Genomic DNA, 13,927 nt, shown 5'->3' with positions numbered 1-13,927 from the left:
CAAAGTTTAAATAGAAAATCATTAATTTTCTACAATAATTTTGTGGCAATTATTTCCAGAATGATACACGAATGAAATACCGGTAAAAATTAGCGACAGGTGACAGTGTAATATTTTTATATTTCTTGGTTAAAATTCTTTCATTTTTTTCATTTACCCACAACAATATTGGTACAGTTGTAGTTGACTGAAAATAATGTCAGTATTTGATTCAAACTTATTTGTTTTGTGTTAAGATTCTAGAGATAGAAAAAGTGATAATTGCATGTACAAAGAAATTTAAAATTTTCCATAAATTAATTTTTCAATCTACATTTATTATGATCATATATTTCAAGCATGCCCATAAAGATCACTACTCAGGGCCCATCAAAATTAAAAACCTGATAAGGTTTGGTACATAACCAGCTTTCCAGATAATACAAGTTTTTTTATGCACATAGGCACTCATTAATTTCATAGGTACCACCCTAGTGAAATAATGATATTAATTTGCAGTAATGTGTTTCAGTGTTTTAACGATAATAGCAAAGTATTAGGTACCTTTAATTACTCCCTCTGATGTCCTCAGAACATGAAATTTTTCTTCTTCCAATCTCCAAGTATTCATTAACAAAGGCAGCAACCAAATATCTTGGGAATAGACTTTGCATTTTCCTAATGCTACAGAGGGATTGGCCTCCCTTGTTGCAGTTTCTACCATTTGAAGGCACTGACCTCCTTTCCACATAAGCATGTGTGTTATACAATCTCTTTGTAGGGACAAATCTGCCAAGAGGCTAAGGCTCACTGTTTTTGCTAGTAAAGGGGCTACCTGAAATGATTCATTCAAAGTCTTCATTTTCAAATAAACCCATTGTAAAATCTAAAGAAAAGGTGAGCGCTTCAAATAATCCAGCAATATATTAATCTCATTTGCTATAGTTTTAAGTTAGGAAAGATTTTATCATAAGTGCTCTACCATTCAGAAATTTAGCTATTTCAGGAAGCTGATATGAAGGCATTTTGCACACTTCATATTATTCCAATCGTTAGTTCAAAACACTTTATACAGAACATCATTTACCTATTTTTAATTTTATAACTTGACTACAAGATTAAAAATAAAGTATGGTTAGCTACATGCTCTTCCTCTAACTCTCAACAAAAATAGTCTAAATTTTTTCACCACAGAAATGGCTCATGATCATAGAAGGTACATATTTTTGTTTAGTTGAATGAGAATTAATGGTTGCCTACTGTTTAAGGTGGGTGTTCTGTCTCACTTCATTCTGTCAAACATAACAGTCTGCACTCTCCCTCTACCTCACTTACTGAATATCTTTCCCTCTATCACTTTATCAATTATGTTTTTAATTCTATATATAAAAAATAACATCGGCAACTATTCTCTTAACTCTGCCTATCATCATCATCACACCAGTGGCAGGAATGACTTTCATAATGGGAATATAAGAACTAAAGCATTGAAATTAGGACCCAATGAAATGGGCATCAGATTATATAACAAACTACCCAAAAGTATCAAGGATACAAAGGGAACTGCTGCATTCAGGCATAAATTAAAAATATATCTTCAGCGCAATATGTTTTACTCGGTTGATGAATATCTCAACAATATTCCCAACCAGTAAGTTCATACTTTTAGTTTCTAGCAATGGTCATGGTCATGGTTAATGATCAATGATTTTTCTAAATTTGATATTGTATGTGCATGTTACAGCCAATGTTCATGGGTTTGTGCCAAACATTTATGTAACTATGAGCATCATTTCTTTTATGTATCTTAACTGAGCCTGTGTCTTTACTCCTCATTGACGTGCCTTATATCATGTACATACTCCACCCACCTGGTATTTTTGTATTGTGATCTCTGGGCAAATAAAAAGTAATAATAATAATAATAACAGTCTTCAATATTCTGTCACCATTAAATTCATTCACACTTGCATTCACTTTTCCTGCCTCATTTAGATTTGTCCAAAAAAATTTCTCTCCTACCCCACCATGCCTAGCACTACCTTCTTCATTTTCCTTTCCATGAATTTTATCTTTTCCATCCTTATCTACACCCACATTTCAAAAGCATTTAGTCTATGCCTGTTTTCTTGCTTCAATAACCATGTTTCCTCACCTATTAAAAACAACACTCTATATCAAAGTTTTAGTGAGTCTTTGTTTGACAGTTTTACTCAAAATCCCTGACATCAATTCCCCTCTCCTCCCAGCTCCAGTTAATGACAGTTTCTTTGCCTAATGCAATTCTTCTTCTGATGTCCCTACTCCTGGGAGTTATCCTGTATAGAAATATGTCTTGGGAAACACATGCTGCACAACTACTTTTATCTGGATCCTACTCTTCAACCTATTTGGAAAGGGTGATTTCACCAGAAGCAATTATAATTGCTCCTATCAGCTCAGGTCTAGGGGTCATCAGAACACACAAGCTCTTCCCCATATCAAGGCTGTAATCCATGGGGGAAGAATTTCATTAAATGACCACAAACTGAAAATAGAATTTATTAGATGCAGAATTTGCCATCATTTTAAGAAATCAATTCCCAGCAGTTGACTGAGACGTTGCCCATGTAGCCACAGTACAGTAGGTCAAAGCCAAAAGCAGTGGAAAGAAAATACTTAAGTTCCTTGAAACTATAAGTATGATTATACGTATTGAGGACAGGTAAAAAACTGACTGAGATGACAGCATAAGTCTCAGCATCACACATTGCTATTCCACAAATCTGGCTGATGATTGAGTCCCAGAAAAGGTAAACCCTCCTTTAACACACTAGATTAGTTTCTAGCCGATATTAGATTACAAGTTGGTTATAATAGCAGTTAACTTAGGTTGTTAGGTCAACAGTAAAAGTAACTGACCCTAGGTAATTAATTTCTTTTCATCCAATATTGCCAAAGTGAAAAAGTTCTCTAAAGATGCTGGTTTTTCATTGAAATACATCATAAGGAAATCATTTCCTAATTAGACGTATTTAATTGAAGAAAAATGTGGATAGAAACAGATCATGTCTGAAATGATACCCACTATTCATTTGTAAACATTTTCCATCCAGGGTTACACTGTGAAAATGCCTTTATTGATTTCTTAATTCCACCCTTTCCAATTGACGTTCAACAACCTAAATAACAAAGTTTATCATTTATCTGCCATTGTAAAATGGTGGCATACCACACAAAGTAATCATCAAATGATGGACGCATATCTACATGCAGTAGGATACAAAAATTCTTAGAAAAAGTGAGCTGTTTGATTTTTGCTCAATATTATAGCTTCCTTATACACCATGTCATTTTTTAAAAGAGCACTTCATTTGAACTAAATTTAAAATTCTCTCTTTTCATTCGGAGTGTTTTAATTTGTTTGTACCATAAACATTTTCTGTGTCATCAGGTTCAATTTGCAATTGGCAGACCAAATTTCTCAATGTATGTTCAGTTCTGTCTATCTTTATGCATATTTTCTATCTTCTAAAATATCTTGTAAGTCTAACAACATTCCTGTTAAGGGATTTTGATACCATAGAGTTTTTTGACATAAGTGTGAGGCCAAATTAAACTAACCAAAACATGCTTGAAAAGTTACTGCTTTTCTAGCCAAAAGTATAGAAAAAACTGCATACTTAAACATTTCCACCCAAATGCAATGCAAATTTTAACATATATTAACTCAGAATATTAACATGCATTAAAAATATTAATTAAATCATACCTCGATTAGATTCAGGATAGTGGAAATGCCTCCCATTTCAATGAAGAACTTTTTCAGAATAAAAGATGTTAAACAACATTCTTGAATCAAATCCACTGTCAAAATGAGCAAGCTTTCCATCACATTTATGAATCACATGAAACAGAATTGTAATTGAACATTAATTTATCAAAATCATATTTTACATTTCTTTTTTTTTAAGTGGAACAATTTATTTTGCTCTACATAAATAATATCTATTTTATTAAAATGAATCTTGACAGGTGTATGTTGGAGAGACATGTTGGTATACACCAACACATATCAGTAAACACTTCACCAATTCAGTTCCATTATTAAAACAAAATATTCAAAGATCTGTGAAAATTTTTCTGGTTGACACAAAAATTCTAATAAATAAATTTTCTAACAATGCTCCTGAAAATGTGATCCTTGGTATGCAGGTAGGAAGTCTTCATTGTGCTTACGTGGTTTGTATAAAAGTATCAGAAAAATAGATTTATTTCAGATATTGCTACAATGTCTCAAAATTCTTCCAAGTACATCCATTAAGCATCGACTTTGTTGCCAGCGGCTTTTCCACGATCCATAGGCTCTGGATAATCCAGGCTCATAGATCCCTGGTAGGTAGATTCTGGAAGGTCCTCAAGGGTACATGTGTAAGCTTCTTTGACTGCACTTAGGATCCCATAATGGTGTCCATTGAGTTTGAGGGAGGATTTCACTTTTTGGAATAAGAAATTGTTTGCTGGAGCACAGTTGGGACTGTAAGGGGGTTGGGGTATCCTCGCCTTGTGTTGCAGGAGGTCTTCACAAGCAGACACTCGATTCTGCTCTTGGTCGCCTGTTAACGATTTCGGGGTGAGTTCAGCACAGATCCTTCGCATCACCAAATTTTCAGTGGTAACAGTGTGCACTGTTATCTTATCAATGCAATACGATCTGCGATCATACACACACTTAACCAACAGTCTGTACTCAGCACATCATGCACACTTCAGGAAAAAATGTTACTGACACTTTTTATACAAACCTTGTAATCCCATTACAGCATGTCAGGTGAAGTATACGGTTATGGAAATGGATACAAATTGAAATCTAACAGGATAAAATAAACACATAATTACAAATTTTTTATTTAGCTTTTCCACCCTTGGTCAACCGGGGTTGAAAATGGAAATTGGTGAGGGCTGGGGTTCTCAATGTTCCCACGTCTTAACTCAATCTTTTGCTGTAACTTTTTATCACTAGGGTCTAGACCATTTATGTCCATGTGTGTATTTTTGGCTGAAATCATGGCCAATCTCAAAAAATAGTAAAAGTTCATAATGCATTGTGACAATCTAACTTACCATACATTTGAATATGTAATATTAACAGGCATTAAATAACTGTTAATGATGTCAAGTGACAGGCTAATAAGTGATTTCCCATTAGTTTTCAAATTATAGCACTTATTTGTAACCAGGTAATGCAGTAAAACAATGGCATGTAAGATAATTGTCTGTATTTTTGGTGCCAAAGTATTTGTTTCCAGTAACTGCATTATCATATCTGTTAGAAATATGAAAAATAACATTGAAATATTTTTTGATCATGAGATGATTCATATTCATAGCTACTATTCATTAAAATAAAAACAACCTTACCCTTTAAAAAAGTGACAGTATTGATCTTTAGTAAGTAGGTCACTGAATCCAAATGATTAGCTTTATGAACTGCACCAAGCGCTTTCATGCAAGGCAAAATTGTTTCAAAATCCATCTCTTTTAAAGAATGCATTGAGATAGCCATTATTCTGTAAATAATATAGTAATTAATTAAGCACTCTATCTGCATAGTATGACGTTTTCATGGCCTGAAATAATGGATTATACTCGTAACCTTTTCATTTCCTAGTTGTGACATAAAAATCCAATGACACCCTTCAATTGGTAATTGATGGGAGTGCCTGAATAAAGACAGAGATACAAAAAATGCATTTATCTTGTCTTAACAGTGCATATTAAAATCATTCATTCTGTTGACCTTTATGTAAGAAAATGTACATCTGTCTTGTGTTATTCTTATTATTATTCACTTATGCACTATTTATACCATTACTTTCAGGGTAAGTAAAATAAAAAATAGCCTATTACAAAGGTAATCCTAAAGTAATCCTTGTAAATTTACACTTACATTTTAATTCTGACACCCCCATTACACTGTATAAAAGAACCCAATTTTTGATGGACCATATCTTTCCCAATCCAATGAAAACTATAGCCGTTGTCCACGGTGATGTATTCAATCGCTTTTAAATACAAGTTGAAATTTTCTTGTGATAATAGGATTTTTAACATCCTATTTATAAGGAAATGGAAAGCTGATAATTTCTGTGAAATGTTGGGTGTGAGTTGAAATGAATCGCGTGACCTATACTTGATGTTTTCATAACATTTGTCAATTCATACCTGTTGCTCTCCATGGTAAGTGACATCCAGAGAATTAAAGATATCATTGGTTCCCTTTTTACAGACGAAATATATACCTGGTGTAAGAAATGTCAAGAATTCAGGAAGGAAGCTCATTATTTTTCAGTTTTGGTCCACACTGATAAAAGATCATTATCATAGTGAAACCAACCATCTGATGCCTTCTCAGCTGGAAAATGAATGAAGATAAACCAAAATACATAAAGATGACAAAATCACAAACAAGAGGATAGGCAGTACATAAGCAGTTTTGGACATCCATTTAAAAATGTTTAGAATTTCATTTATCTTGAAAATGAGCTAAGAGAGACTAAGACCTTGAAGGAAACAAAGAGGAGAACAGACTTGCCATGCATGTTTTCCAGGTGATATCCTGCATGAAACTCAATAGAACTTCAATTTGACCATTGGTAAAGTATGAATACCTTCAGCAGCAGACATAAATGACACTTGAGGTTTCTGGATGAAACCACCAACAAAAAGTATAAACTCAGGGGAGATCAGAGAATGAGGAATAATGGTGAAAAAGACATGATCCTCCAAGGTCAAGGGATAATGTTCTTCATTAAAGCCAAAAGAATCAATTGCTTTGGACATGTGCTGAGGATACCACAGAGCTAGGGGCATTGGCATATTCCAGAGAGGGGAGATGGGTGTCCTGCAAAGGGGAGAAAAATCCATCCATCCATGCAAATGAGGGAAATTTTGAGGAATCAAAGGCCTAAATTGGGATGTTTTGCTTAAGAAGGAAGGATATGACTCTCATATATTCTATAGACTTGATCATACACAACAGTATAGCATACATCATTCATATTCGTCCGTAATCGGGGTATAAAATCCACATTATTCAATGGCCCTCTCATTCCACACCCTATCTCTCCTATTTCTACAAGAAACTTCATGCATCACATGTTGAATGAAAGTATCAGGTAGAAACAGTTGAAGAATGGTGTTTTATAGTATAAGGTGTTACAGTACTTGCTTCGAATCATTTGAGACACAACAGTATTTCAATGGTTACTCTCTGTGTCCATCAATAACCTGGCTAAACTGTTAGACTATCATTAATAATAATAATTTCATTAGATTCAATAAGAAATAAATAAGCAGCATTTTTCTCACTTTTTTCCACAGTCATTATTTATTAAATCTTCAATTAAAACTGGAATTAATATGGGAAGAATTCTTAATGCAGTTCCATGAATTTCTTTCCAAAGTACTGGGCTCCATGGAATAGGTTGAGTCGGTACAGAAGTGCATACAATCATGAACAAACCTTGAAGCAAATTTACCTCATGCATCACCTAATTGGGCAATAAAAAATAATTTATATCCATTTTGTGAATTGATGCATCATTCAATTTAAGTTTTGGGGATAGTGAAGGTGACATTTACAGTAGTTGCATATGAAATTGTTTCTAAATGTACATCCCTTATATTAAACCTTTTGCCCAAGTTGGTGCCAAATATAAAATCTTGGTTCACAATAGAATGGGATTCTACACTGAACATGTTAGCATAACTGTTTCCATAAGAGATGGGACTAATGATTAATCTATGAAATTAATATTTCATTCTACCATCTTTGAATGATAAACTGTTACTTTGTGATTCCACTGCATTTCATTTCTCTACCCTGGTTTTGATGTCAACATCTGATAGATAGATGGATAGATTTATTCGCCATAGAACAATACATAATTGTATGGGCTTCGTTAAGATTCAATTACATTTATAGGTGCATTAACATACATACAAATTCATAAGAATAATAATGTACATGAAATATATGAGTATTAAACATTTAAAAACAGAATTCCCTCCATTGGCTCTTTCTATGTACTCTTGGACGCTATAAAAAACATTATTAAAGAAGAAATTTTTCAACTTTTAAAAAATTTATTTTCTTGGGGGAGTATTCGTTATAACTCTTCAGGAATGCGATTAAACTGCAGTCTTCCTGAAACTTCCGGAGTTTTTTGCAGTGCTGCTACTGTGCAAAAATCTCTCTAGGCAATGACTCTAACAGACATCCATCTATATATATCACAATAGTGACCTAAATTATGAAATTTTACATGTGAAAAATAAAGGACAGAGATTAGATGGTTTAGAACAATTGGGCCATTTAAAATAGAGTACACTCTAAGGCAAACATTGTCAATGACTTTCTCCTCCCACTCCCCCATGAAATATTCCACTCCTGGTGATCTGATGGGACATACCCCTTCACTTCCCCACCCTCTCCCTTGACATATGAGATGTGTAATGAGTCTAATATTGTCGTCAATGAACAGCTTATGCCAGACCCCCTCAATATTCTTTCACCATTTGATTAGTGTTCCCTATAGGGGTTTCTCTACTGCTTTCTACGCTGCCCTCCAACACACAATGCCTCACTAGCTCACCTCCAAACAATGAATCCACCCACCCTCCAAGTCCTGCCCACCTCTCTACCCCTACCTTAGTGTGATGTATACAGAATCTGTAAGAATAGTTACCTGGAGATGATGTTGAATATGGAAATCAGGACAGTATCTAAATAAAATACTGTACAATATCAGTTTTTCTGAGTTACACAGCTAGATCCCAAAACTTAATGCCAAATTTGATGCAATTTCATGGCCTTTCTCTCATGGAGGTAGTTCTAGGGGCACAATAAATGTTACCTGCAGGAGCAGGCTAACATTGTTGTTTGCCATTGAGTCAGACATTCCTTAAGCCTTCATTAGATGAAATAATATTCAGGACATTGTTGATCCTGTTAGATCTGGCACACTCAAATAGGTCTACAAGGCATATGCATGATAAAACTAGGATTTTAACTCGGTAGTGAGGCTAGGTACTAGTATCAATTTCAGTTTCCCCGTTTGAAATTCATTTGATAGCAGAACCGCTACAGCAAATGTTAAGTTGCTCAATTTTTTGGAAACTTCTTTTTATTTTTTATCATGCCACCATATTAGTGTTACCATGCCATGCTCTTGCACTCACTTGTATGGCATGTGCAGATGAAGATTATGTTCTGGATTAAATCCAAACACAAAGATATGAAATTACAAGTCTTCAATAATCTTGGAAAATCTAAATAATATGCGGTATGCACAAGGATATTAATAATCAGACTGGAAAATCAGAAAATAATATTCTTACATTTGAAATTCCAGGAATATCAATAAATGAAATACTTGATAGTAGTAATGCCTTCTTAAATTCCATGTCTAAATTGGTAGCTTCAAAATGATAACAAGGTAGTTGGTTTGTCCTTGAAATGGGAATCTCTGTTGCCACAGAGAGAAGTAACATATCTGTGAAAAACCACAATGAATTTCTCTTTTATGGTTAATGTTTACAATGTAAAGGTTCATTTTGCATGGCCATAAATATTTTTTTCACAATTGCTCATTACGACAGTTTTGAATAATATAGCAGCAACTGAATGTCGCACATTATATCAAAAATAACCAATCTACTGGGATTGATGATATTCCTATCATGGTTATTAAAAAATGTATCAGTGTAATTTGAAAACAATATGTTCATAAAATAAATGAGTCTTTCGCAAAGGGAGAGTTCCCAGATCTGCTTAAAATATCTAAAAGTAAGCTTCTATTTAACAAGGGAGACAGGGAGAAAGTTGGGAATTATCGGCCAATACTGCTTCTGCCTAATTTCTCCAAAATTATTTACAAGTTAATGAAAGAAAGACTGCTCTACTTTTGAGAAAGTTTAAAGTTTTGAATTCAACACAACATGGCACAACATAAAAGAGAAGAAGCACCAGATCTGCTTCAGCTAGTTTCATCAATAAAATTGTGACAGGCTTAGATAAAAATGAATTCACTATGGGAATCTTTAATGATCCCTCTTGAGCCTTTGATGGTGTGTACCAACCTTTGCTGCCGGAAAAAATATAACATTGTGGAATGATGGGAATAGTAAACAGAATATCCAAATCCTACCTTAAACCTAAAGATAGCAATCGGTGGAGGTTCTAGGTACCTTCTCCAACAATATATACAAAGCAGTTACTTATCCACTAAATAATCAGCAAACTTTGGTGAGCTGCAAGGAAGTGTACTGTGTCCCATACTGTTCTTAATTGATATACATGATTTAACAACCTATGTGATGAGTGATGAAATAATAAAAGAATAACACATTGCATAATGTTAATAATTCATCTGCCCTTTTGAGAGAATGTTACACAAAAAATGAGCTTGTTTTGAAATTAAAAAAAACCAATTATATACAATTTAAGAAAAAAAGAAACCCCTGAAATGAATCTTTATCTCAAAGATAATCTTCTGAAGGAAGTTAGCAGTACCAACTTTTTAGATTTAATGGTTAATGAAAGCTTAAACTGAAATGAACATATAAGGCACTTATGCAGTAAACTCTCCACAATCTCTTATGCCCTGAGAAACCCAACAAAGGAAGATCAAGCAGTTTTAAAAACAGTCTACTTCGGTAATTGCAAAAAAAAAAGTTATTAGATAAATGGCCAAAACTCTTAAAAGAGAATCATGTAGGCCACATTTTATTAATCATTAAATCATATCTGTAACATGATTGTACATACATATATATCATGCATGTGTGTTTGTTTGAGAAAACAAGCATCTATTTTTAAAAAAATGAGAGTATCCATTGGTTTACCACAAGACAAAGAAAGAAGGTGCATGTAATAGAGCATTCCACTTCTCTGTTTCAAAAAGGACCCCTTTATACTGGCATTAAAATTTATAACCATTTACCAGCAGGCATTAAAGATAGCAACTCATTCCAGATGTTTAAATTAAAATTAAAATCTTTTTTAGTCAAGAGCTGTTTTTATGACCTGAATGAATATTTTGTGCTAGAACTTGACAAGTTTTTTCCATTTATTTTTTATTATAGCCATGTATGTATACATTTTCCTGTATTTATATCCATTGTAAAATAACCAGATGAAATAATAAATACATAAAAATTCTAATGGAGATTTCCAGAAATGAAGTTTTTACAGCTTACATCATTCTAAAGACTCTTTTATGACTTACTTTCTCCATATTATCATGGCCAGATTTAACATAATCACAATGAAGGTAAGTGTTAAAATGACTTTACTGACTTCTAAAATAATTTGTCATACTTACCTTTTGAAATCCCAGATGCAATGGCATCTGGGATAAAAAAGACTTCTGCCAAAAGAAGAATAAGATGCACAATTCCATTTCTTATCTGGCGTTTTTTATCTGACTTCTTATTTAGATAATAGTGAAGAACAGCATTTAATGATCTGTAAATTAAAAAAAACAATTAATTGCCATTTTTATTCCTTTCAAGATGGTAATCAATTTAATTGCTCTGTGCACTTTTTTCTTATTTGGATAAAAATCTGTAATTATTTCATCTGCCACCCTGAAACTCTGAGGTAAGGCTTACGGCCATGTCAGTTATGTCATAGATACCTAGGTATTTTATTCAAAACCAATATGATATTTGGTGTACCTTTCCAATTGTTCCACAGTTAATTGGTTTAAGTGCCAATTTACCTACTTTATGGTAGAAATGGTTTTGAAACAATGGAAATTCATTTTATGAAGCAGTTCTAAGAGAAAGAAGAACACATCTTTCAACCAAAACACTTCCAAAATAAGGTGCTGAGGACAAAATGGGGTTCAAAAACCTAGGTGTAGCTAAACCATTTTTACTAATGTCCATCAATATATATAATGTCCATTAATATATATAATATACTGACAAAATCATTTCAGTTACAGTTCAGTGCTAAATATGGTGTGGAATAGAATATATGTTAATAGAGTAGATATGTACTCACTCAAATATCTTTATACACTACTTCTGCAGTTGTCATCATTCATTTTTGGAGCAAATATTGGTGATAACTGATTTCATTTTAGGTGGCTTTGTGGTATAGGGACTAGGACTGGGCATATAATTGTGTTTTCTAGTTTAATTTGGCGTGGATACTCCACTCACTAATATTTTTTAAGGAAATCTACCGGTTGAGGTAGGTAAGAAATATTTTTTGTGCTAGTGATTTGCTAGATTCCACCTTCCCCTCCTCTCCTGTGTTCATCCTTTATGTGTGTTCCTATCCCTTTTCCTTATATCTATTTCCATGTGAATGAATGAATATATAAATATATAATATATATATATTTCTTTTCCAAAAGACCCATCGAGAGTCCATTCCATTTTTAATATTATTGATATGTTATTATCATAGATTTTTACAGAGTTAGATTCCCATGGGTCAGTACTACATTTTCTTTCCCATGCTTAGACCTGAGAACATGTTACCTAAATAATTAAAACCTATTTTTGAGTTTGGAAACCTGATTTTTGACAGCATTAAATTACCGGACTAATATAATTAGTATCACTATTGTAATTATATAATACATAATCCCCAAACGGAAGTTTCGATAACTTTTACCAACTGAGTCCCAGTTATACATTAAAATTTGCCATAGGTACACCTACATGAGACATTCCATGGAAAGACTTTGCTCTCTAAGAGGAGAGTTTCCTGATTCAATATGATATATTTCCAGCAGGGAAAGTATTATGTCAAGAGTATCATTCACAATACAGTCTATGTCAGCCATTTCTCCAAGTACATTCTTTTTTCTTTTCGGAAAATAAATGCAATGATCAGGATTTAGATGCAAAAGAAGTATTTCAATAAAATTTTGTGACATAGCTTGCACACCTATGAAAATGTAATATTTGTCCAATTATTGAAAAATTATGCTAGTAAGAATTGATTGTCCACTAAGTAAATTCACAAGCATTTGTACACATGTATATGCACTATTAGATACTTACTCCAATTATATGATACTGATATTACTGAAAAATTGAGGTTGAGGAGCTGTCGATAAATTTGAAGGGAATCTGTATTTCTCATTATTTCAATAAATTGATGATGCAAATTTCCTTTCATTGCAGCTTCTAAATTTGGGTTATTATACAATTCTGAAAGTTCTTGCCATTCATCACTGACTAATACAGGGCATATGGTAGATATTAATGAAGAAAGAATCTCCTCCGGAACTTGATGCAAAATTTCACCTGAAATTAGAATTTTGCTTTTTATCAAGGCCGGACAGAACAAAATCACAATTATTTTAATTTTAAATATGATTTATCAAATAAAAATGATTCTTGGAATAGAGCATTACATAATTTTTTACTTACCAAAATGAGTATAGTATTTAGTTAAAACATCCATTATTGTTTACAGAATTTGTGGTAAAATGGCAACAAACTATATTCCACTATTTTTCTACAAAATATTGAAGTATTTTAATAGTTTGGAAACTATAACTGTCACACAAAAATTGGGAATACACATCTCATCTTTGTACTAAAAAGTATGCTTCGGTATGTATGCACGATCTGTTAAATCTATTTTCATATTTCGCTAGTGCGTTGCCCTTGGAAATATATGCAATAACTACGCGTTGAATAATACATTGCATTTGAATATCGGAATATTATTACAGTATTTGAACGAGAATGCGTCAGTGTTACACAATGGCAAACTTTCATGCTGAACTTATTAGAACTTCAAATTCGCGCTCTTTCGTTGTAGCGTATGTAGCTAGAGGGAGGCGCAAGATCGATATATCACTCATATACGATACGCATGTCGTCTCACGGCTCACATGTGTATCGGTAAAAAATTGACAAACGGAAAACGGAAGAT

Source organism: Hetaerina americana, unplaced genomic scaffold (assembly GCF_022747635.1).
Source record: "Hetaerina americana unplaced genomic scaffold, ioHetAmer1.1.p SCAF_7, whole genome shotgun sequence".
NCBI classification, from domain to species: domain Eukaryota; kingdom Metazoa; phylum Arthropoda; class Insecta; order Odonata; family Calopterygidae; genus Hetaerina; species Hetaerina americana.
Note: the sequence above shows the minus strand (reverse complement) of the source record.